The following is a 22,411-nucleotide window of genomic DNA, read 5'->3' as shown; positions in this document are numbered from 1 at the left end:
TATAACCATTCAAAAATGTGTGTGAAATTAATATGAACCTTCTTAAAGTTTAAACAAATCTACAGTGAAGGCAACTTAATTGTGATGTTTCTTATCCCTATTTTGTTGTAATTTCTTTGTAATCAGAGTGGCACTTCCTATTGTTAATGTGCTGTAGTAACACGGTAATAAATTTCCTTCAAGTAAAATACTGTTGGAGGTAACTTTTCAGTGAAATTTTTCTTTATTTCTTTTGTATGAAAGTCTCTCTGTTATTTTTAAATAGAAATGATATTAATAACTTTAATTACATTAGGTCATCACCTATCATTTGTATGGCTCATGGCTTACATAGTGTACAAGTATTATATTTTTAACAATTTAAATAATAACAGAAATGCCATATTTTGTCATGACTGCATTCTTAAGATAGGCAGTTAATTAAAAGCTAGTTAGTAACAACTTATTTCCTATTTGACTTACTAAAAACAATAACAATGAACTTTACTGTTGTGGAATGACTTGACCTTCCATTTTCATAAAATTAATAAGAGCAGTGAAATATTATCATAAAATGAACTAAACCTCAAGGGAAACTGATTGTATATAAGCCTCATGATAAAATGTGTGCTTTGAAAAGCTCAAACAAAAGTCTCAATAAGTTGAATTAAAGCTTTAAAAAAAAAAACCTTGACTCAAATGATCTGAAAAAGCTATTCATTTTAATATGGTAAAAATTATAATTACTGAATGCTATTTTTGTATACAACATTTTTAGAGGCATCCTTTTTCAGAGACAAGAAAAGTCATGTTGACCTCTGGATACAGTCTGTTGATGATAAAAATATTTGACCTGGAAGTATTACAGTACCTGATTGGTTGGTCATGGAACACGGAAAATGAAGTTCATACTGTATGATATGTGAGCAGTACAACAGGGAAGACTGTTTTGTAGAATAGAACAACTGCCAGCAGATGGCAGCAGAATGGAAAAGTAGGCACATAAAATAAGACAGTGGACAAAAGAATTCAGATTTCTAACAGTCTAGTTTCACTAGCTGTTTTTGACTATGCAAGGTAAGTTAGGGTTTAACTGAAAAGGGAAAATGTTCTGGGCATGCTAACTTTTCATATTCAGTCCATACCATATATCCTTGAACTCCTAGAACTGAACTGTATCCCTGTGAATACAAGATTTCTGATAAGACTTTTAACAAAAGGTTAATTTCTGACTATGTTTTCACTACTCTTTTCCCATATAACTTCTGACCTTTCACTGCTCATATAATGTGCAGAAGTGTTGAACTTTCTTTAGGGAATCAAAATTATTATACTGAAGAAACAATCCTGAACTTTTTAAAAATGGGGTTATGAACTTAACTCCAGCTTGAAAAAAAAATACTTTAATGTCCTTAGACTGCTTCTGTAAATATATACTTCAAGCAGAATAGCAATTAACCCTCCATATTTGTTTGCTGCAAATAACTGTATAGGCTGTGAACGTGGAACCCCCAAAAGAGGAACAAAGAAGAGTGAATTAGATTAATTTCACTCTTCATCTAAAATCTACTCGAGTAACGTGCACTTTTGGGACAGTGCACAATACTGGGTCCCTTTTATGTTATGCTGTACTAGGAGTTTTAAAAAAGTTGAAGAATTGCAATCAGTATTTGCCTTTTTTGTTTAAATGTGCATGTATTTGTACAAACTCAGCTATTCAGATTGCATTTGTAATTTATGGTATAGTGTATGAGTCATCCTTCTATGCATTCCAAACTAAAGATTTAATTTTTTAAAAAAACAGGACTGAGAAAATTTCCACGTGACTCTCCAGTCCTTCAACCTCAGCAAAAATATGAAAGGTAAGGAAGATATTTTGTTACTTCTAATTGTTCCTTGTGAACACAATCCTTTTTCTAGGAACAAGGGACGTGTGCCTAAAATTAAAGAATCTCTTGCAAAGGTAAACAAATGGATTTGGAATTGTTTTTGTTTTTTTTAAATCTTCAAAGTCTGCATTTTGGTGATTTTCCATGGTGATTTGTGTAAAGAACATATAAGTAAAGGAAATGTATGTATTAGTTAACTATAACATGGTCCTCTTTCCGAATGTAGTTCAGAATAGGGTCCTATTGAATTAAATAGTCTTTGAGAGTTTAATTGTAAATGAGGTTTTAGAAATTTAGTAAAATGTATTTGTGGGGGAGGGATATAGATACCAAGCCCTCTGTTCTACTTAGTGCATCCAGAAGATGAACACAAAAACTCTCTTGTATTGTGTCACTATGAATTGATTGTAATGGTGCAGCTTTTATAGCTACTTCTATGCACTCTCTATTCTAAAGATTTTCATGTTCCACACAAATAATTTTTAGCAGTTTTAGTGACACAGAACATATTTTTCCATAACTTTATTCTATTCTAAAAGCATAATGTAGAGTTGCTTTATTTTAATTGACCCTAAAGTCAGTTTAAACAAGTTGTTATCCTACATTGCTTCATAAAGATTTCTGTTGTTTAAAGTACTTAAAAGAGGGAACATTGCTTGGTAATGAAAAACAGAATTTGCAATTGGACTGCCGTCTTAGATGTGGATAGTGAAATAATGAAGGGCTGCTCATTCAGTAGTACAGTATGCAGTGCACAGTGAATATCCGGCTGCAGTCTGCTTGCCATGCTGCAGATGAGCTGCAAAAATATACTTACCGTTAACCATGTGGCATTTGCACATATTCAGATTTCTTTCCCTTGAGTGTTTTTCTAGTCATAATTTGAAATACTGCATATTAATATATTAGTCATGTGAACCTGGCACTTTTTAAATCTAGAAGCAGAGAAGCAAGTAGCGGAAGTTAAGAAATTCCATTGACCCAGTTAAATATAATTACAGAGGTTAGAACTGGGGCCAGGATGTTTGAGTTCTACATGTAATGTTTCACTGTTCGGCCTCTTTTGAATGGCATTACCTCATCTTGAATTCATTCAGGAAAGAAGTTGCAAATCCCACAAGAGCAGATCTGAGTTATCCAAGGTCATTGTATGAACAGGACATGAACAAGTGCTTTTTACATTTTCAGTTACAAAAATATGCCTTTTCTCATATGATGTAATATTTTATTCCTTAATTTCACATATTAATTTGATTTGGGTGCAAAAATGTCAGGCTTGATTACTTTTTTGAGTTGTCTTTCCTATATATATTTGATATGTCAGGTGCAAGTAAGTCTGTTCTGGGGCTTGGGGAGTGGGGAAAGAGCAAATATGCTGAGGTGCTTTGTAAAATAATGGCTTTATGTGAGCAAATGACATCAATTGGAACAAATTACATACTGCTTCCAGTGATGTAATCCAGAAAGTTTGAATTGCTTTTAAGGCTCTCAGTCTGAATGAATTCTTTTTCTTTGTGATCTTTACCAGTAATCGGGTTTTATATTGCAAGCACTAGGCTTGGTCTTTGTTTATTTCTACATTTGAGAATTGCTACAGGTAGCGAGCAGGTAGGAGAATTAAACACATTTTATAAAAATGTTAGCAATTTGGAAATATTTTGGATTTGTGAAATATTTTTCATTTGTTTATTTTGGGGTGGGTTTGAATGTTTTAGAAACGCTTATAAGGAGAGACTACAAGTCAGGTATGGCTTTGGACAATTTAAGATAGCTTTATATAAATCTTATAAATTGTGATGCACAAATATAAATATTAATGTAACATCAGAAGACCATGAAATAGCATATTTTGTATACAAATACAGATGAATGTACTAATAGAGATTTTTTTAATCACATGCAACAGGTGGTAATTAAACATGAAATGAAAAGCAAGTCCAAAAAAATAACAAAGTTAGAACTTCTGAGTCAGATACATATTTTTCACCGAATAATCTAAGATGTTGATTACTACCTTTAACATTATGATACAGGAGGTCAGATTAGTGTAGGATTAATAGTACCGTGACTTTTAATATTATTCAACAATTTTCTGATGTTATGGTGTACTCTTTACTTTGTATTTTGTAATTTAATAATATTTCAAAAGATGCATCTACAGCCTAGACAATGTATCCATCCTAAATTGCTGCCACAGTATGTGATCTAAGTTGTAGTTATACAATAATAACCTCTCTACACAGAAGACTGTGGAATGCCACTTTTAAAATCTTGATGTAGTGGCCGTATATAGATTGGTATTATCAAACTTTTAAATTTAGATTTGTGAAGGCTGTTTTTAGAGGACCAGATTATTGTACCTTTAGTCACTTTTTGTGTGGCACTTCACTCCATGAGGAGTCCCATCAACTTCGGAGGAACATTTTGTGGCATTAGTTCAACATGAATGAGAGTATCAGAATCCAGCCCAAGGAAAACTATTTATAGCTTCGGAAGACAATAGGCATTTTTGAAAAGTTCAGAAATGAAAGCTATCAACTCTATTGCTATTTAATCTTAATTAGTGTGGTAGGATTTCTGATTTTGTGTGCCATGTAACTTTCAAGGGCTCTATTATTATTATTTATTATTACTTATTTTTTACTGTAATAGTCATTGATAGCTTTAAAAAAAATTAGGAAATGAGAAATTGCTAACTTTTTTTTTCTGCACACCTGTTTGCTGAAAGCACAGAAACTTGTGAAATATGTTTTATAGCTGTCCCGTGACTTATACACCTTTTACTGAATATTGTCAGTAGCCTCATACTCTCTTAAATGCCCTTAATTAAATTTTCATTATTTTCAGTAAGAATAGAATGGGTTTGTTTCAATTTATTGTGGCTTAATTTTTTTCTGTTTAATAACACACGTTTGAAAAGTAAAGACATGAATTGCATTACTAGTTTTATAATTACTGTTGTTAAGAAGTACTCTTTCTGGAATTATTCAAACAGGTAATTCTGGGGATGTTTTTCATCACTATTGGTCTCAAAGATGTTTCTCCCAAGCAATTTTTTCCAAGCTCTTAAAAAAAGCCTTTGAATTATTTTCATTTTCCAAATATTTGAACATCTGTAGAAATGCAAAAGTACAAGGCTGATTGGTTAAACATTTTACATAATTTAATCTAGCTGACCAGTAAAATACCTTTAGTAGCACAGGAGTTAAGGCAATCTAATAGCAGGCAAACCATAGGAAAACTGTTACATACCTCTTACTAGGAACAAGAGCCTCCATTTACCCTGTAGACTGAGGAATAAGCACAGGGAGAAACAAAAGAACATCATCTTTAAAAGAAAAAAATGCCCAAGGGTTGGATACTGCAGCTGAATCTGTGCCAGCAGACCACATTGTCCACATGGATCCAGTTGCAGGCTGCAACCCTAATTTCTCAGTGTAATCATGGGAGTCAATCGCTTATGTAGTGAGATTGTCTGGAATGTGACAGTAAAAAGGTAACACTTTAAATGTTTGACTGAACTGAAACTGTATGCATATGTGTATAGACATTCACATATTAAATAAAACTACATAGGTGATAAATTGCACCTGTGGCTGCATTATCTGCCCATTAGTGCATCTTAAAACTTTTTCTAACATTTGAACTTCAAGAAGCCCTGCCACAGAAATGTTTCCTCCTGTTTCACCCGAATCTGGAATTTCCTCAATTAAATAACACCTGGCCACATCCCATGGTGGTTGAGATTCATTCGTAGACCAATGAGCGCTTCTGTGTATGTGTGTGTATATATATCAGTTTTAAAGTCTGAGATATTGCTGCCTTTTATTGCTAGAAATGGGAGCTTTTTATCGTTGGAAAGAGAAGCTTCTCAGCTTCCCTATGGAACTTGGAGACAGCTTCTAGCCTAGCAGGGTTCCAAGGCATTAAATTTTAAATATGTGACATTTTCCAACATGGAATAGAAATTTTTATGGCTCTGTTGGTAATGTTTTTCATTTCTTAATTTTAACATTTTCTTCCCTCTGCACCATGCATGATCAGCTTCACTGGGCAAAATTCATTGTTGCCAGGCCAGTAGAGAATTGGGTCTATGGTAGCTAACATATCTTGCTTTACAAACTGAATGATGCAAAAAAATAAACCCAGTAAATTAACTTCAAAAATATTCTTAAAACACAACGGGCACATTATAAAAGTTGTGTGTCTGCATCAGTGTCTATTACATTATTAGCTCTGTAAAATTATCCTTGCGCAATTGGTGGCATCAATGAAAGAAATATGCCTGTCAGTCAATTATACGCTGTTCCACTGGTATACTATTCCAAGGTTGCAGCACTATTCCTGTTTTATGCATATTCTCCATCAAACTGAATATGTGCCTGTAGATTAGCACATCCAAAGGACCTGAACATTTTCACCATTCAGTATTACGTTTTCTGTTCTGCCCCAATACGTTGCTCTGCTTTTTTCCTTTTGTGGGGTCTGTTGCAGGGAGTGGTGCATGAAGGAGGTTAGTTACTGTTATTCCTTAACACAGGACATCTAGTTGCTGCCAGACTTTCATGGCCTTTCATAGTTGCTAATTAGATCTAGTTATAAATGATATTTTAAAGTGTATTAATTATACATGCAGTGCACTTTTATTGTTGAGAAAAGCCGAATGTCCCTTGGGTTTCCCTGAGTTATGCATATCCAGTGACTGTTCCTCTTTGGAGTGGAATGCTCATAGAACAACCCAATACATGCTTCTGGTCTTTGGAGATGCCCTGTCTGGCTGTTTTTATGGTCTCCTATTACTCCATTTTGAACAGTGCTCTCCTACTTTGCCCAGATCCCTCCCCCATCCTGAGTCACATTTGTTTTTCTGTATCCTCCAACTTTCGTTCAAATGTATTCAGCTACTTTGGCAACACTCTCCCAAGCCTTCTTCCATCCCTTAAGAATATAAGGGCTTGGCTACACTGGAGAGTTGCAGCGCTGGTGGTGGGTTTACAGCACTGCAACTTACTCACCGTCCACACTTGCAAGGCACATACAGCGCTGCATCTCCCTGGCTGCAGCGCTGGCTGTACTCCTGCTCTGCCTGAGGTATAAGGATTGCAGTGCTGGTGATGCAGCGCTGCTCTGCAAGTGTGGCCACCAAAAGTGCTGTAATTGGCCTCCGAGGTATTCGAAGGTATCCCAGAATGCCTGTTCAGCCACTCTGCTGTTTTGTTGTGAACTCTGGGCTCCCGGAGCCGCTTATCTAAAAAACAAACACAGCTCGTTTACTCGAGCAGAGGCAGGCAGGGGGATTCCTTTGGAATGTTCACAGTTTCCTTGAGGAGAGAAGCAACACGGCGGGGGGGAAGGAGGGAGTCCGTTTTGGAGCAGCTGCTTATCTGGTCTGAAGGCTATTTGCATTTAGTGAATAAGAGAGGGGTGGGGGAAGGGGTTGAAACTTTTAAAATGATTGAAGGTTGGTGCTGTATATCTTCCAGTCCTTAGAACTTCAAGGCAGGGAGCTGACACAGTGTCAGCTCCAAAAATCCACTCTCTCCGTCTCCCCCATGCTTCCTGTCACACTCCACCCCACCCCCCCTCTTTTGAGAAGCACGTTGCAGCCACTTGAACGCTGGGATAGCTGCCCATAATGCACCACTCCCAACAGCGCTGCAAATGTGGCCGCACTGCAGCGCTGGTAGCTGTCAGTGTGGCCACACTGCAGCTCTTTCCCTGCACTGCTGTACGAAGACAGCTGTAACTCCCAGCGCTGTACAGCTGTAAGTGTAGCCATACCCTAAGAAAAGCCATACTGGTTCAGACCAAGCCTATCTAGTGCAGTATCCTGTCTTCCAACAGTGGCCAATGCCAGTTACTCCAGAGGGAATGAACAGAACAGGTATTCATCAAGTGATCCATTCTCAGCTTCTGGCAAAGAGAGGATAGGGACACCGTCCCTGCCCATCCTGGCTAATAGCCATCGATGAATCTATCCTCTAGTAATTTTTCTAGTATTTTTTTTAAACCCTGTTATAGTTTTGGCACAACATCTTCTGGCAAAGAATTCCACAAGTTGTCTGTGCGTTGTGTGAAGAAATACTTCATTTTGTTTGTTTTAAACCCGCTGCCTATTCATTTCATTTGGTGACCCCTAGTTCTTGTGTTATGAGAAGGAGTAAATAACATTTTCCTTATTTGCTTTCTCCACACCAGTCATGATTTTATAGACCTCTGTCGTATCCCCCTTTAGTCGTCTGTTTTCCAAGCTGAAAAGTCCCAGTTCTATTAGTCCAATTCTAATATATCTTTTTTTGAGATGAGGCAACCACATCGGCATGCAGTATTCAAGATGTGGATGTACGATGGATTTATATAGAGGCAATATGATATTTTCTGTCCTATTATCTATCCCTTTCTTAATGATTCCCAACATTTCTGTTCGCTTATTTGACTGCCGCTGCACATTGAGTGAATGTTTTCAGAGAACTATCCACAATAACTCCAAGATCTCTTTCTTGAGTGGTAACAGCTAATTTAGATCCCCACCATTTTATATGTATTTACTTTGCATTTATCGATAATGAATTTTATCTGCCATTTTGTTGCCCAGTCGCCCAGTTTTGAGAGAGATTTTTGTAGCTCTTTGCAGTCTGCCTGGGATTTAACTATCTTGAGTAGTTTTGTATCATCTGTAAATTTTGCCACCTCATTGTTTACCCCTTTTTTTCAGATCGTTTATGAATTTGTTGAATAGGACTGGTCCCAGTACAGACCCCTGGGGGACACCACTATTTACCTCTCTCCATTCTGAAAACTGACCATTTATTCCTACCTTTCGTTTCCTATCTTTTTACCAGGTTTTCCTCCCCGTTATTCCCTGTTTCTTGCCTTCCCCAATGGGGAGCTCTCTCCCTCAGGATTATGCTGGGATATCCCCGATTCAAGAGGTGCCTCTCGGGAAAGGCCTCCTGAGAAGAGAGTGACGGTCACTCATGTTGCATCCACTGCCTCATTGAAGGTCATGTCACACGGAAGTGCACCCACTTCATCAACTTGATCACATGGGTCTGAAAGGACCATGATCTCAGACTGAGAATTCTTCTCATGGAGTGTTCTCTATGGTTGATTCAGGCCCTGACCCTGGTACCACTACAGTGCAGTGATCACCCTCAGCTCAGTCGTCAGCTGAGCCTCACTTGCCACAGCCATACAAGAAGAAATCCTCTTTCCCGCTCAGATGAGAAGAAATGGGCCACTACATCACCACCCAGGGAGCCATCTCCTGCAAGGTCAGTAGCCTCAACCTCATTAGGGTGAGACTTAGCTCCCAAGACTGTTTGGGTCCCTCCAATACTGGAGCTAAGCAGAAGTTCAGGGACCCTAAATAGGCAGGACCACAGGTAGACACACTGTCTCTTGGGACTGAGAAGCACAGTGCAAAGCTACAACAACAGTACCTAGTGCCTTATCCAAGACAACTGTGGGTGCTTTGGCGCTGTCAACTCTCTGTGCACCATCAACTCTCTTGGCACTGACCAAATCCTTAGCACTGAATAAGGCACCTACAGCATTTAGTAGCTGCTTGAGGGAACACACTCCACCCTCGGCACCAATAGTTCCTTCACTTTCAAACAGCCGCCAGTGCCAGTGATGCTCCTGCCTACTTCACTGGAGTTCAGAGGTCCAAGGGACCTGTCACCTCTGATACTCCTGAATCTCTGCTTCTCTGTCACTAGCTCCCTATAGTTCATGCTTCTTCCCTGGAGTCACAACATTTCTCTCTTTCATCACTGAGAGAAGGAAGAATACAGAATTCCAGAGCACATGCACGCAATCCTCTACTCTTCCGTGTTATCCAAAACCTGCAACTGTACCAGGGCCCTGATATGGACCCCCATGGAAGCAACTCCACATCCCAATTCCTCCACATTAGCCCTTCTGAGACCCAGGGGCTATGTATGGGGCACAGTTCCACAAACTGGCCATAGAACAGAGAAAGAAACACACATAATCATCATCCTCATCCATCTCTTGACCACCTGATGTTAACCCAGTACCAGTGGAAGAACAGTAGAAAGAACTAGAGGAAGAGATTACACCACCACTCCATTTCTCCACCTCTTCTGATGAGGCTATCATGCCACCACCTTCTATGTTGGTGGACGATTTCAAGCATTTTCAACAACTATTCCACAGAATTCTGGAATCTCTCCAGATCCCACTGAAAGCAGTCAGAGCAACAACACAAACTGCTTAATATCCTACATGCCTCTACATCAGCAAAGATCACCCTTCCTATTAATGAGGCCTTGTTGGACCCTGACAAGGTGCTCTGGCAGGCTCCAGCATCCATCCTGCCAACCTGCATGCAAGCAAGCAGACAAAAATATTATGTCCCAGCTAATGACTTGGAATTTCTCTTTTCTCATCTTACTCCTAACATCCAGGTTGTCAGTGCTGTGTATGATATGGGATACCAACACCACCCCAGGGAAAGGGGCTGAAAGTGATTAGATTTATTTGATCACAAAGCATATTCTTCGGTGACACTCCAATTCTGTATTGCCAATTTAGAAGGCTCTTAGGACCAAATACGACCATATGATCTATTCTAAAACACACAAGTTCTGTCAACATCTGCCAGACAATGAGAAGGAACAATTCTAGGTACTTGTGTCTGAACAACATTTTTTGGCCTGCACGGCACTACAAGGTTCTATGGACTCCACAGACATGGCTGTCCCCTCCATTACAACACTTGTGGTAATGAGACAAGCATCTTGGCTTCACCTCTCTGGATTCCCTGAAGAGATACAGACCAAGGTTGAGGATTTGTCTTTTGAGGGTTCTAGACTATTTGCCGAGCACGTGGATGAGTCCCTACGTGCTCTAAAGGACTCCAGAGTGACTCTCTGCTCTCTCAGCATATATACACCAGCAGCGAAGAGATGTCAGGGGAAATACCAACATACCCCGAGATCCCCACCTCCACCTTTCACTCCTTACTGCCAATATGAAACACAAAGAAGACAGCAGAGGCCCCCTCTGAAATGCAAACAAAGGCTGTCTCAGGGGGCTGCCTGTCATGCATCTTCATCTAAACAACAGTTTTGAAGGTTTGGTTGAGGCCCTGAGTAACCTTCTCCTGTTCCAGTTGCTGCAGCCATCTTTCACAACCCATCAGTTTGTCAACCATTTAGCCTCTTTTCATCCATCATGGCAGCAAATCACTTCAGACAAGTCGGTCCTGGAAATAATCAACAAAGGGTACTCCATTCTACCCCTATCCCTCTCAGAGACCTTTCTCATGAACACCTTCTACAAGAAGAAATAAATCACCTTCGGCAACTGGGAGCCATATAACTGAACCCATCCCAGCACAGAGGGAAAGGTTTTTATTCCCACTACTTTCTGATCCAAAAGAAATCTGACTGGTGGAGACTGATCCTAGACCTGTGAACCCTCAACAAGTTCATCAAACTGCTATGCTTCAAAGGGGTCATACTATCAACCATTATCCTAGCACGGGAACGGGGGACTGATTCTTGGCCCTTGACCTGCAAAGACACACATTTTCACATCATCATACACTCTGCTCACAACTGACTCCTCAGATTCATCCTGTGAACTGATCATTACCAAAACAAGGTTCTACCCTTTGGACTTTCTACAGCGCCCTGAGTATTTGCTGAAGTCCTCATAGTAGTGGCAACCTACCTATGCAAACAAGGCATCGTCCTATTCCCATATTTAGATGACTGTCTCCTCAAGATGTCATCCGAATCCGATGCAGACCATGCTGTATGAAAGACAATAGACCTTTTCTTGATCCATGGCCTTCAAATAAGCATACAACAATCGACACTATCACTGGTACAACATCCAGTAAAGATAAGGAGGTGTTAGTACCATTATATAAGGCACTGGTGAGACCTCATCTGGAATATTGTGTGCAGTTCTGGTCTCCCATGTTTAAGAAAGATGAATTCAAACTGAAACCAGTACAGAGAAGGGCTACTAGGATGATCCAAGGAATGGAAAACCTGTCTTATGAAAGGAGACTGAAAGAGCTTGGCTTGTTTAGCCTAACCAAAAGAAGGCTAAGGGGAGATATGATTGCTCTTTATAAATATATCAGAGGGATAAATATCAGGGAGGGAGAGGAATTATTTAAGCTTAGTACCAATGTAGACACAAGAACAAATAGATATAAACTGGACACTAGGAAGTTTAGACTTAAAATTAGACAAAGGTTTCTAACCATTAGAGGAGTGAAGTTCTGGAACAGTCTTCCAAGGGGAGTAGTGGGGGCAAAAGACATATCTGGCTTCAAGACTAAGCTTGATAAGTTTATGGAAGGGATGGTATGATGAGAGAGCCTAATTTTGGCAATTATTTGATCTTTGGTTACATTGGTCTACAATTTTTGAGAAGTTGTCTGCTTCAGAGATAAAATGTGCTATTTATTATGTATTTTGATGTGCTGAATTCAAATATGACAATTAAAACAACTAGCTACTGTTTCTAAGATATTGAAGTTTTTACATTTTATGTCTATGTATATTGTGTGGCTAGTAGAGTTTTAATCATAAATTGTAAACCTAGGTCTTTTCATGTGTTTATGGTTGCTTTACATGATAATATTTCACCTGTCCTGTTTATGTAACACTTTAAAAATCAGCAAAAGGATTATATAAATAAAATGTATTATGAAACAAAAGGCAAAAAGCTATTATGTACATAGTTTAGTCCTATTCAGTGTCTACTCAGCGCTTCTTGGCTTGTCTCTTGTATTCATTAAATGGAGCATCTCTTGTCACTGTCCAGCAATAGTCTGCAAGCACTGATGGGCTCCATTTGCCCTAATAGCGTTTCTCCATTGTTGCAATGTCCTGGTGAAATCGCTTGCTGTGCTCGTCGCTCACTGCTCCGCAGTTCGGTGGAAAAAAATCTAGATGAGAGTGCAAAAAGTGTATCTTTAGTGACATGTTGCAACCATGCTTTTGTATGCCTTGAGGAGGTTTTCCACCAATAACCTGTAGTTGTCTGCCTTGTTGTTTCCGAGAAAATTTATTGCCACTAACTGGTAGGCTTTCCATGACGTCTTTTCCTTGCCACGCAGTGCATGGTCAAATGCATCATCTCGAAGAAGTTCACGAATCTGAGGACCGACAAAGACACCTTCCTTTATCTTAGCTTCACTTAACCTTGGAAATTTTCCACGGAGGTACTTGAAAGCTGCTCGTGTTTTGTCAATGGCCTTGACAAAGTTCTTCATCAGGCCCAGCTTGATGTGTAAGGGTGGTAACAAAATCTTCCTTGATTCAACAAGTGTTGGATGCTGAACACTTTTCCTCCCAGGCTCCAATGACTGTCGGAGTGGCCAGTCTTTCTTGATGTAGTGGGAATCTCTTGCACGACTATCCCATTCGCAGAGTACTTTGTGTATCCAGTCTGCAGACCAAGCAAGAGAGCAACAACCTTCAAATCGCTACAAAGCTGCCACTGATGTTAGTCATAGTTTATGCACCTCAAAAGTTGTTTCATGTTGTCATAGGTTTCCTTCATATGGACTGCATGACTAACTTGAATTGATGGCAAAACATTGCCATTATGCAGCAAAACAGCTTAAAGACTCGTCTTTGATGAATCAATGAACAGTCTCCACTCATCTGGATCGTGAACGATGTTGAGGGCTGCCATCACACCATTGATGTTGTTGCAGGCTACAAGATCACCTTCCATGAAGAAGAATGGGACAAGATCCTTTTGACGGTCATGGAATATGGAAACCCTAACATCACCTGCCAGGAGATTCCACTGCTGTAGTCTGGAGCCCAACAGCTCTGCCTTACTCTTGGGTAGTTCCAAATCCCTGACAAGGTCATTCAGTTCACCTTGTGTTATAAGGTGTGGTTCAGAGGAGGAGGATGGGAGAAAATGTGGATCCTGTAACATTGATGGTTCAGGACCAGAAGTTTCATCCTCTTCCTCTTCCTCGTCTGACTGAGGTGCGAATGATTCTGGTGCATCAGGAACCGGTAGTCCTTCTCTGTGGGGTACTGGGCGTATAGCTGATGGAATGTTTGGATAATGCACAGTCCACTTTTTCTTCTTTGACACACCTTTCCCAACTGGAGGCACCATGCAGAAGTAACAATTGCTGGTATGATCTGTTGGCTCTCTCCAAATCATTGGCACCGCAAAAGGCATAGATTTCCTTTTCCTGTTCAACCACTGACGAAGATTTGTTGCACAAATGTTGCAGCATATGTGTGGGGCTCACCTCTTGTCCTGATCTCCAATTTTGCAGCCAAAATAAAAGTGATAGGTTTTCTTAACCATAGTGGGTATACTGTGCTTTTGTGATGCAAAAGTCACTTCACCACAAACACAGCAGAACTTGTCTGCACTGTTCACACAAGTATGAGGCATCTCTGCTCACTTTGGCTAAACAGAAATGTGTTCCTTTTGCAAAATCAAACACTGACAAATAAGAGAGCAGGACACTGTATGATTTCTAGAGCTGATATAGGGCAATTTGTTCAGCAGAGTGATGATTGCATCATTATGATTGCTTCGTTATGATTGCATCATCCATGACTTCTAGGAATAACATGATGCAATTCATATCATGTATGATGCAATACCAGCTTCAGATTGCATAATTCATTGTTTTGCCTCAAAAGCAAGTACTGTCCAAACCCAGTCATAGATTTAATCATAGATCCAGTCAAAGATGTATTTTAGTCATTTCTGGTTTAAATTGAGATCCCTTCCCTTTATAACTCACTTATCCTCCGCCATTCCCAAGTCAAGGGTCATATATACTGACCCAATAGCATATCTTGAAAACTAGAGCCAATCAACAATTTTAAGCATCATTTTCGTTCTCAGTGACCCAGAATTAGTAAAGTTGGACTACATTTATTTCAGAAGCATTTTGGCTGTAGAGCAGTGTTATTAGCAGGTAAATATGCCCACTGGTCTGTGATGGGATGTTAGATGGGGTGGGATCTGAGTTACTACAGAGAATTCTTTCCTGGGTGCTGGCTGGTGAGTCTTGCCCACATTCTCAGGGTTTAACTGATTGCCATATTTGGGGTTGGGAAGGAATTTTCCTCCAGGGCAGAGGCCCTGGAGGTTTTTCGCCTTCCTCGGCAGCATGGGGCATGGGTCACTTGCTGAAGGATTCTCTGCACCTTGAGGCCTTTACACCACGATTTGAGGACTTCAGTAACTCAGATATAGGTTAGGGGTTTGTTACAGGAGTGGGTGGGTGAGATTCTGTGGCCTGCATTGTGCAGGCCGTCAGACTAGATGATCATAATGGTCCCTTCTGACCTTAAAGTCTGTGAATCTGTCTGGAGATTATTGGCACACACCTGGATGTGATACAAACCAGAGCCCTCCTTCCAGCTCACAGATTTTCTACAATAGTTAACCTCACATCCACCATGAGAATCAGCCCACAGATCTCTGCCAGGACATGTCTCCAGCTGTTTGGTCATATGGCAGTTGCTATGTTTGCGGTAAAACATGCCAGGTTGCACACATGCTATCTCCAGCCATGGCTATGCACAGTGTATGTACCTCACAGCCACAGTCTTCACAAACTGTTGTCCATGCCTGTTAAGATAAAGGACTCACTGCACTGGTGGACACAACCCCAAAATGTCTGTATGGGGGTTCCTTTTCTCCAGGTAGCATCATCCTGATATTAACAACCGATTGCCATCTAATCAGTTGGGGGGCACACCTTCAGACCAACACAGTGCAAGGAAGGTGGTTCCCGTGGAATCCTCCTTACATATAAACCTCCTAGAACTATGAATGGTTCGCAATGCATGCTGACATTTCCTTCCACTTATTAGGCATCAGACTATAAAAATAATGATAGACAGTATTTCCTGCATCAACAGGCAAAAGCACTCCTTGTGCTTGGAAGCGCTGAAATTGTCGAACTGGTGTATCCAACACACAATCAGCATTTCAGCCTCATATCTACCTGGACACTAGAACACCACAATAGATATGCTGAGCAGACGATTCTCTCAAGACCACAAATGGGAGCTAGATACAAGAGTCCTTCGGCACATATTCACTCACTGGGGATTTCCCCACATAGATCTCATTGCCACTCTAGAGAACACCAAATGTCCTCAGTTCTGCTGAAGAGCGGATCTAGGCCACAGGCCTCTGGGAGATGCTTTCCTTATTACATGGGAAATGCTCCACTATTTTATGCCTTTCCACCCTTTCTCCTCTTGTTCATGGTGCTTCACAAAATACAAGTGGAACGAGCCTGAGTTATCCTCGTAGCCCCAAAAAGGCAACAACAAATTTGGTATCATTACTTTCTACATGTGGTGGTGTGTTCTCCAATCACCTTACTGTTGATTACACACCTCCTCTCTCAAGATGCAGGCTGAATCCTCCATTCCAATCTACAACGCCTTCATCTGAAAGCATGGCTCCTTCATGATTTCGGGATTTGGAGATGACATGTTCAGAGGTAGTCAGAGAGATTCTCTGAAACAGCAGACATGACACAACTCTTAGAACTTATCTCCAAAAATGGGAAAGATTCTGATCCTGGAGCACAGCCAATGGTGCCTCTGTGAGGAACCACTCATTTTAGATTATATTCTAGATCTTAAAAGGTTGGGCCTATTCACAAGCTCCATTCATGTGCATTTCGCTGCCATCACAGCATGCCACCCCAGGATAGATGGCTATTCTCTATTAATCCACCCATTCATGAAAAGGCTCCTTAAGGGCCTTTCAAACCTCTACCCTCACATTCGACATCCCGCCCCATCTTGGTATCCCAGCCTCATTTTGTGCTCTCTCACATGAACACCATTCAAGCCCATGGCAACATGGCCCTACATTAATCTTTCCATGAAAACAGCAGTTCTCATAGCCATCTTGTCCTCCTGAGGAGTAGGGGAGAAATAGAGGCTCTCATGGCATACTCCCTGTACATTATTTTTTATAAGGACCAAGGTCACATTATGCACTCATCTAAAATTCCTACCCAAGATGTCATCCTCCTTCCACTTGTATCAATCTATCCATTGCTATCAACTGCATAATCAACAACCTCTGGCTGGAACTTGAGCACATTCCTTTTGCGCTCTCTTCCTACCTTGATTGCTTTTCTTAACAATGTGTCGATTGTGGACATTTGCAAAGTGGCCACCTGGGCATCTGCACATGCTTTTAGCCAACATCATGCAATTACTCAAGACGCGGCATCAGATGCCCTACTCTAAGACTCATCATCCCTCTCCTGCCTGGATGCCACTCTTCAGTCCCCTACAGTGGCAAACCCATTGGGACATCACTCAAAAAAGAAGCAAAGGTTACTCACCTTCTGCAGTAACTGAGGTTCTTTCAGGTGTGTCCCTATGGATCCTCAACTACCTGCCCTCCTCCTCTTTGCTTTGGAATTCAAACACAGACTCTCTGGTAGAGAAGGAACTGAGGGTGGTTGGGCCACACAGGGCTATATAGGTGATGCTCATGGTGCAAGATGTGGAGGAGTGCATGTGCTGCCAAACAGGTACCAAATCCCAGGCACCCATGGTGGATCCCATAGCAACACACATCTCTAAGAACCTCAGTTACTGCACGGGGTGAGTAACCTTCTCTTCTGTATATTCAAACCCACACAAGCATGCACACTATCTCTTTGCTGTCAAGTATAACACAGGAGCTTGGACCAGGGCTTCAGGAAATAACTTCATTTTGAAGCATAAAATACTCATTAAAATACTGCCTTCTTAGTGAAAGTTCAAATTTTTCCCCCAACAGAAAATATCTTCCTTCCCAACAGAGCCATGTTCTGCACTGTCTGTCTTCTCTTGCTCCCTTTCAAATGATCTGCTAACCGACAGTGCATAGGGAAATCATTGGGAATGTGAGATATGTGAGCATCCAAGCACATTGGTGATTTAGTCATTGTATACATTCTACATCATGTGCAGAACATTTGATATCTCTGTAAATATTTGAGATCTAGTGTTATCTAATTCATGAATAGAAGAGTTGGTCTAAAGAGTAGCATTTACTGCAGTTTGTTTGGTACTGTTACAGAAGAGAACTTTATTCCTTGCTCTTTACCTACAGAATAGAACATAAAAACACATCCCTCCCCCACCCCCAACACACACACCGCAAAGAAAACAACACTTCAGGAAAAGGAATGTTATGTACCAAATAAACTTGTATTATATGTAGGTTACTATTTAGTGTATGCCAATGCCCATTTGGAGATCCATACATAAAATAGTTTGTTTTGCTTCTAAGTTTGTGCTGCTCTTTGAGGCTTATAAACCTCCACTTAACCACACTTTGTTACTCTGTGATTTTTCTAGGAGATTGCCTTTGTATTTCTGTTTTCCCTCAAAATTGGGAGGCAGTGTGGCCTTGTGGAAAGAGCTCTGGACTGGGACTTAAGAGACCTGGGTTCTATGTTGCTGTCTCTGCTGCTGACATTATGGGTGACCTTGGGCAAATCACTTCACCTTTCTGCACCTCTGTTTGCCCCTCTATGGGAATAATGATACTGACCCTCTTTGTAAAGTGCTTTGAGATATACAGATGAAAAACACTGTATAAGAGTTGGTTATTATTTTTTATTATTTATCATCTAAGCAGTGTTTCAATACAGCAAAACAGAGAAAGATAAACTCCCCCACTCCCTTGACTTCCCTGCAAAGATAGTGGTTCAGGAGGACTTCTTTTGCCAAATGACATAAGAAGTTGACATTGAACAACGATACCTCAGTTTTAGTAACGGAAGAATGATACACAATTTTTTCCAGTCTGCTAAGTTTATGTTGCTCTACTGCCTCAATCTCTCTAGTACGGGTGTAATCAATGATCTCATTTACACTTGAAGTCTCCAAAGGAGGGATGAGCTAGTTTATTAATGTACATCATGTCCTCATCCTTCAGTGCCCTCAGTGATGTAATAGAATTACTGGTGGAATGCAATCTAATGCCACCCGTTGACCTGGATAGCATGAATGTCTGTGCTGAATACACATGGTTTCATTGGGATACCCCTGTGGAAATCTTCTGCAGTGTGATCTGCATTTCATCAAGCGACTTGAATGTTACACTTATGTCAGCGGTGACACTTGTACTCTAGCCTCTGTGTTTTGCTTTACTTTCTGGAGATCATAGTTCTGTTTCCTGAGCCATCTAATCTCTCTGATAATGTTATTGACTTTGGGGATTTTGGTTTGATTTACTGTAGCTTTCTGTCGTCATTGCCAGGCTTAATAACTGAACAATTGATTGATGTCAACACTGTTATTTAACAACAGCCTTTGTGCTGGCGAACAAACTAGGATTGACACTGGTTAATAGTTTTGTATGATTTTTGACATAATACACCACATACAGTGAACATGTTTCATTCTGGTCCTATCGTCATATTTTGAATGTACTTTCTCATAATAGATCACTAGCAACAGATATGTGAATGAAATCCTATGCAAGATCCATAATGAAGCAGCATATTACATGTGCTGTTTTTACAGTGATAGTGGATTGAAAATTCTTTCAACGGAAAATTATCCAGGATGCATTCGTGCCCCACCTGTAAGGGTATTTGGCCCTTACAGATTATTCCAAGGTAGAACATTTGTTTTTACTGTAGTGCAGCTATTTAATATCAAAAGCATGTCAGAGTCAGTAGTTATATCCTCTGTTTTGTCTTTTGTTGAGATGATGACTTGAAGCACATAGCTATTCCTGCTAACTATATTTAGGTTCAGTAAATAAACTGGATTTGGTCTTCACCTGTGTGTGTGCATCTGCCATCAGATATTTTGCACTACTTTCATAACTTTTTTTATCATAACACAGTCCTGTGCTGGTGTTATGGTGCTTTTCAAATCTAAATTATCAATGTATTTTTTCAGAATGTCTGATATGAATTGCATCAAGCTAGCATGGCATCAGATGAAAAATATCAGGACAGTTGCCAAATCAAGCAAGAAATCAAAGAGGAGATGCTGATCATCACTTTGGAAAAAAATGTTGACGGTTGAAAAGTGTAACCCATCTATAAAACAACTTTTCAGAGTCCTTCCATGGATTATTGAATGAAAGAGGTGTTCTAACAGGATGTAATCTTACATTGTATTATGTGTGTACATTCTAATAAATTGTTTGCTTTGCTTTGGCTAAACTGAGCTGTATGTACTTTCTCCTTGCAATCAGTTTACAGTAAAGGGATGCCTGGGAGGCTTTGGTCTATGCATTTTCAGTTCTCAGGTCATTAGCAGTCTGCACTCAGAGATTCGCAGTACATACTAAGTCAGTTATATTAGCTTTCAAAAACCTGGATTCTTGTCAGTTAAGAAACTAATAGAATATTTCAAAAATTCTTTTAATCTTTTCAGCAGATACGTTTATGAGCATACCCAGACTACCATGAAAAAGGGGGTAGGATGAACAAACATGGCAAGAAGTTGTATTGGTCTCTTTTGGCTTTTTTTCTCCAAATGCTCAGCTGCAGCCATTATCACGTCAGTTGGTGTATAAAGCAGATATTGGAGACTGAAAGAGTGCAAATTTATGGGAAAATAGTGGCGTGCACGCTAATAATTACAAGAACCACAAAAGCTCAGAAGTATAAATATCAATGACCATAAAAAATGGTCAGAGCATCCAGTTCACTGCCTATAAGGGAACTGAATTAAAACATTAATACAAACTTTAATATTGTATTGTCATTAGCAACAGGCTACATGAATCTGTGATGAATGAACTCATCAAGTGTAGCCTTGACATTACTAGAAAGAATTGGCTTTCCCCTTGAACCATCATAATTAACATGTGAAAGCCAGTTGTTCAAAATATTGGCAGGAATAATTTTTCCTGAGTAGAACAGCATAAACGTCAGCCTCCCCTCATATAATGGCTCAAAGACCGGGGTGGGATTCGCTGACATCTTGCCAAGGTGGTTGCCTCAGCTCAGTATGTAATCTGTCTTTTCATGCGTTAATGGCAACATTGCAAAATGCATACGGTTCTCTCAGAGATTGATCAAGATCCTAAGGGTAAGCACCAAGCTTTGGAAAAGAGGACAGTACAAATTTATGTAAATTTTTGTACAGTAATGCATAAGCACTGCAAAATCCACTGCTTCATTAACTGCTTCGGGGCAGTAGTTGTTTGGGGGCTTCTGTAGACTCTCATCAGAACACTAGGATGATGTAGTGCTGCACAGGGAGACAATTTCAGTTTCTGTTGCTTGGTCAAAATATATTGGAGAAGAAAAACTTTTTTTTTGAAATTTTTTAAAAAAGGCAGCACTTGCATGTAAATAAAATACCCTCATCACCCAGAAGGTGAGGTTGTTCAGCTTCCATTGCATTACTTGATCCCCAGTAGAAAATTGTTTTAAAATGCCAATGGTGGATAAGAATTGTTGACTTTTTAAATAAAATATTTAAATTTTGAGATGTGCAATTTTACAAAGTCACTCCAGTTGCCTGAATGGGAAACGATGGACAAATATGGCTGTTCCCTGCCTTACCTGAACAGTTGACTTACCTACCAAACAATAGTTCAACTACAGTATGCCTGTACAGGATAGTTAATATATTTGAGTGGATGCCTGCCAGTTAGCAATATGAGCATTATAACCGCCTCCAGTTCATGGAAAAACAGCAAAAAGTTGAATTGCATCAACTTAGATGGAGGGTGAAGGTTGGCCACTGACAGACATTTCCAGAAGTATTGATTTGCTCGTGAATGAATGTGAAAACATTTTAAAGTGTGCCTGCTGTAGTTTTTATCTGAACTATATAATATAAAGAAAATACATGATGGGGTATAAAGATTTTATTGCTGATTTTTGATGACCTGCATGACCAGTTTGAGAGAGTGCCACTCATGAGTAACACAGCTATCTCAAACTCACGCCAATAAAATCTTCATGCCACAGCAGACCATCATATATTCTTGCTGTAGCATAATATAATGGATGAACCCTGTCTCGTTCTCTGTAGTCATTGGATGGTGTATAGTGAATGATTTGGATGACCTAAAAAGTGTTGATTCTGTGCTAACCTTAATCTTCTATTATCTCTTCAGATTACCACTTCTTGAAAATTTGTCCAACTAAAAAATACTCATTGTATCTTTTTGGAAAATTTGGTTCTTTGTGAAATAGAAAAACTTTTATTAGAGCTTAATTTTTATTGTATTTTTTACCTTCTCCTTCTGGATATGCAGCCACCTCAACACAGAAAGAGTGTAAGAGGTGAAAAACTGTCCTGTAAAAAATGTATCCATTGGGGTCTTGTTAGCTGACATGTAGAGCCCTGAGCATATACAAAATGTGTCCATATTTGATCTGTGATCTGCAAACTTTTTCAGAGCTCTATTGATATGTTTTAAACCTAGTGTAGACAAGGCAAGTTGTTGTTTTAACATGTTAGCTGTTTAAGATGAACCCTAGGTAGGGAACTTAGCATTTTCCTCAATGAGCTAACACATGTTAAAACGACAAGTGTCTTGTCTACACTAGG

At 39.8% G+C, this 22,411-nt stretch overlaps 1 long non-coding RNA gene across 1 annotated transcript in view; it reads left to right on the top strand.

The window, feature by feature from the left end:
* Nucleotides 1-22,411, top strand: part of LOC115637939 — a 351,855-nt gene that overhangs the window by 64,905 nt on the left and 264,539 nt on the right. Inside the window, exon 2 of the long non-coding RNA XR_003997376.1 lies at nt 1,784-1,841. This is a non-coding gene — a long non-coding RNA (uncharacterized LOC115637939). The remainder of the gene's footprint in view (nt 1-1,783; nt 1,842-22,411) is intronic.

The sequence above is a fragment of the Gopherus evgoodei genome, chromosome 1 (assembly GCF_007399415.2).
Source record: "Gopherus evgoodei ecotype Sinaloan lineage chromosome 1, rGopEvg1_v1.p, whole genome shotgun sequence".
In the NCBI taxonomy this organism is placed as follows: Eukaryota; Metazoa; Chordata; order Testudines; family Testudinidae; genus Gopherus; species Gopherus evgoodei.
This window is presented reverse-complemented; position numbering and strand designations above follow the sequence as displayed.